The following is a 4,933-nucleotide window of genomic DNA, read 5'->3' as shown; positions in this document are numbered from 1 at the left end:
AACCGCCTTCTTCTAATTTAGGTTTTTGTTAACCCATGCTTGGGATAACTTACAAATGCTATTGTTCAAATCATTCAGGTTAATTGGGTTATAACATTATTGCTAGAAATAGTTGGGCACATATAGAGTTGTTTGTGTCTTGCACTTGTACAATAAGCACTCGCCAAATTACCCTTGACCCTTGAAAGTCCATAAAAAGTATATACTAGGTGACGTTGGCTTTACTTAGCTTGCTTTTCTTTTTTTCATGAACTTCGTACTAATAAACTAAAGATGAATAAAATTATACCTTAAAAAATGCATTGATTGTTTCAAGCTCCCACAATTTGTTTTCTACCCAAGGACAAGGCTCCCAAGGACAAGGCTCATAACTAAGGGACTCTGAGCTATTGATGTATCGGAGGACCCGTGAGTCGATACCCTGGCCTATCATCAAAGTTTCTTATATAGATCAATGATTTCCTAACAAAATGATGAATAGATTACTTCACATTTTATTTTTGTCTCAACATTATCTGAGCCATTCCGTGCATTATTTGTAGTGTCTCTAAATACTAGGGATTCGAATTTACTAAGTATAGTCATTGCAGGCACAAAATTACCAACCAAAAATTGAAAATATAATTGCACTCCCGAACTAACACGACCATCTACGAGGTGGCGGATTAGGTCATGATGACTGAACGTAAGCACACGGTGATGTGGTGGGTCCAGCGGAGGCAGATGTTGTACAAGGTCAGCTGGGGTAGATCTAATAGGGTGTAGGGTGGGGCGTGTCACACCCTAATAAACTGGTCAATTGCTAATTTGTTGGGCATACCAAAAAATCAGTCGATTGCATTGTCCCAACCACTACTCGGTGGTCAGGACTTGAGCACAAGAATACATTGAGTTTCCTCCCTCGTGAATAAACCCTAGCTGCCCAAAAAAAAATCAATGTCCTCTACGTCCACCTCAATCCGTCGCTCTGGCGCCGTGAGGCATAGGGGAGGGGATCCTCTTGTCTAATCCTTTTCTGTATTTTGGTCGCGGCGACACCGCTTTGACGGCGATGGTGACTACTATTTATTGCACATGAACTTTGCAAGAATAAGTCAAATTCATGTGCTTGTTGGGTGCATCGTGTGGAAGATGCAGGGTTGAAAGATCAATAAAACTAGATAACGCCCCGCGCGTTGCCACGTAAATTTTAGCAATGAAGTTACCAAAAATAGAATTAGTGGAGGGCTTTCATGTGCTTGATGATGTGAAGGGCTTGCATGTAGCAAAAAGTGAAAAGTGAAAAGTTGAATGGTTGCACGGCACTTAATGGTGTGGAGGGCGTGCATGTGGTGGAAAGTGAAATGTTGATTGGTTGCATGCACTTGATGATGTGGATGACTTGCGTGTGTAGTTAAATGGCAGATGGCATGTATGGGGTATATGTAATGAGATGGATAGGCTACATATTAAGATAAATAAGATAACGGAGATAACCTTCTTAGGTATATACATGATTCCACCCTTTCTAATAGAAAAGATAAGTAAATGCATCGCTTGTTTAATGTTCTCGCAACCTCCGACCCACCTAAAACGACGAAGCTCATTATGAACGGGTTTTGAGCTATTGGTGTATCATAGGACTCATGAGTTGATACCACTACCTATTATGTAAGTCTCTTATAAGGAGCAATGCTTCCCTAAGTAAAAGTTGAATAGATTGCTCGGCACTATATTTCTATCTCAGTATTATCCATCGAAGTCTCTTATAAGTAGCAAGGTTTGCCAAAGCAAGCATGAATATAGTCCTAGATATTTTATTTTTATCTCGGAATTATCCAATTCCTTTCTACGCATTATTTGTTGTGATCCTGAATACTAGGCATTTGAATTTGATAAGTATAGGCTTTGGTAGGAATATCAACTTGCACTTCTCAACTCACATACTAGCCATGCATCTCACCCCTACTCAGTTTCTGCCGTATCCTTTGGTAGGAACAACGCAAGCTTCTTTGAGAGTGACATTGGAGTGGCGAATTTGTGATGGATCTGGTATACCAGAGTCATCTGGTTGCTCAGCTCGTGACTGGTGTGGACTGTACGATGGCAAAGTGATGAAGAATATATTCAATTGGCTCATCATCATCTACTACGTACTGATGTTCATAAACCAGGCATACTTGCAAGTTTGTTTTCTTTTTTTGAGGGAACACTTGCCATTTAGTTTTTGTAGGGATACAAAGAAGGCAATTCCTTTTTTTTGTTTTTTTAGGGTACAAAGAAGGCAATTCCTAAACGGCGCCTTATGCGCCCGTTGCATGTCTTTGTTACATGTCTTTCTGCAATAGGCGCACACCTCCAGCTCCGCTCTAGGCCGGCGCATGTACTTCCTCTGTCCGGAAATATTTGTCCGAAAAATGAATGTATCTAGACATATTTTAGTTCTAGATACGTTCATTCTTATGCATTTTTTCGACAAGTATTTCCGGACGAAGGGAGTACCTATTTTCTATTTAAACTCCGAAAAACATGTGTTCGAGGGCCACAACAGTAACCACTAGACTAGCTTACCGCTTGTGTATACTTTTCCTTTTTGGTTTCCTTTTATTACTTGGACGCGTCTAGCGGGCAAACAGCTGCCCGTTAGCGTTGCGTGGCGGCCGGCTATTTAAAAAGAAATTGTCCCCCTTCCTTATTAACCATCTTAATTAATAAAGCTTTTCATCTGGTCCTTAAATGTCTGCACAGCCATCCCTTCGGTATGCATTTTATTCTTTGGTGTATTTAATTCGTGGTTTCAAAAACTAAAAAAAGCATACTTTCAATCTGTGTGTCGGAATTAAGATCCGTTTTCACCATTGGAATCCTCGCGACGTGCTCTTCGAAACTAGATCCCGCATGGGATGTTTCACAAACTAGTCTTCCTGCCAACTAAACATCAATGTGTGTGCAACTAGACTAGATTGCCGCGCTAACTGAGTATGTGTGCGTGCCAAAAAGTCCTGGCAACTAAATATCAATGTGTGTGCAACTAGACTAAATTGCCGCGCCAACTGAGCATATGTATGTGCCAAAAAGTCCTGCCAACTAAACATCAATGTGTGTGCAACTAGACTAGATTGTCGCGCCAACTTAGCATATGTGTGTGCCAAAAAATTCTGCCAACTAAACATCAATGTGTGTGCAACTAGACTAGATTGCCACGCCAATTGAGCATATGTGTGTGCAACTAGTGTCCTACCAACTAAACATCAATGTGTGTGCAACTAGACTAAACTACAAGCCAACTGAGCATATGCGTGTGCAACTAGTCTTTCTGTCAACTAAACATCAATGCGTGTGCAACTAGACTATATTATAAACCAACTAAACATCAATATGTGTGTAACTAGACTACATTACAAGAGGAGGTTGCACATCGACTTTCGTCGAGGCAATAGACTAGTTGCACATCAAAGTTGTCATAGTTACTAGGTAGCAACCTCATACGAAGGTGCAGCTCCAAACATTAATTTTGGAAAAAAAGTTGTACTATGTAGTACTAAAGTTGCACAGTACAGTAATAGAGTTGCACAATATAGCATCAAAGTTGGCATAAAAAAATCGTCAAAACATACCCATGCGGGATCTAGTTTCAAAGATCTCGTCGCAAGGATTCCATTAGTGAAAACGGATCTAAATTTCGAAGCACGGTTTAAAAGATATGACTTTTTAAAAATTTGAAAACCCGAATAAATGGACATGCGCATCCATGAAATAATGTGGTGTCTTGCCCATGTAACCATCCTAGTAGTACATGCCACGTCACGAATAAAGACAAAATTTAAGCCACAAAACTACATGCATGCGTGTGTATGACCGGCCGCTCGTTTCCTCTAATTAGTGTGTGCACACTTTTTAGAATTTAGGTTATTACTTTCTTCGTTTTTCCCAGTTCGCTGGTCACTATCCGGACGTTTTAATTCATTTTTTTCTTTTTTCTTGTTCATGATTTTCTTTTTTTTTCTTGTTCTTTTCTTCTTGTTCTTTTTTATTTTCTTAAAGGGCACCGCTACGCGTTCGCCGGCGGATATGTTAGAATCATCCGCCGCCTGGAGAGCCGTTGGATTAGCCACCTAACAGCCGTGGGATGCAACCACCACCCGCAAACTGACCAGGTCGTTATTTCCTGCAACAGCCGCTCTGTTTCAGAAACAGAATCCCCTGTCCGCCGTCCACCAGCCTTCCCGACACACTAATTCCTGAAACAACAAACAAGTTGCAGAAACAACGGCCGCATCGCAGAAAATAGTCCTGAAACAATGATTATGTTGCATAAACTAATAATATTTGGGTTTTCAAATTTAGTTTGGGAGTTTAAAAAATGTTCCCATTTTTTAATAATGTTCTTGTTTTCAAATTTTGTTCTGGGATTTCAAAAATTGTTCGTGCTTTGAAAACTATTGCAGCAACAGTTGAAGAAAGCGCAAGACCGCATGAAGCAGCAAGCGGACAAACACCGTACTGACAAGGAGTTCCAGGTTGATGAGATGGTCTATCTCTGACTACAACCGTTTATCCAAACTTCCTTGGCTCAGAGGCCGTACCAGAAGCTGGCATTCCGGTACTACGGACCATACAAGATTGAAGCTCGCATTGGCGCAGTGGCGTACAGGTTTGCATTGCCGGAGACCAGCAGAGTCCACAATGTGGTGCACGTCTCCCAGCTTAAGCGTGCGTTGGCTGCCAGTGATAGGGCGGATGAGCAGCTGCCGCCGTCCAACGACGTCCTTCATGCACTTCATGTGTCGCTCCAGGTAACTAACCAACGTACTGTGCAGGTCCAAGGAAAAGCTACGGAGCGTGTGCTCGTGCAGTGGCGTGATCTGCCGCCGTCCCTCTCAACGTGGGAAGACCCAGAGATCCTCCTCCTCCGTTTTCCGACGACACCGCCTTGGAGACAAGTCGGACTTCA

The sequence above is a fragment of the Triticum dicoccoides genome, chromosome 5B (genome assembly GCF_002162155.2).
Source record: "Triticum dicoccoides isolate Atlit2015 ecotype Zavitan chromosome 5B, WEW_v2.0, whole genome shotgun sequence".
NCBI lineage: Eukaryota > Viridiplantae > Streptophyta > Magnoliopsida > Poales > Poaceae > Triticum > Triticum dicoccoides.
The sequence above is the reverse complement of the archived record's forward strand: the minus strand, read 5'-3'. Positions refer to the sequence as shown.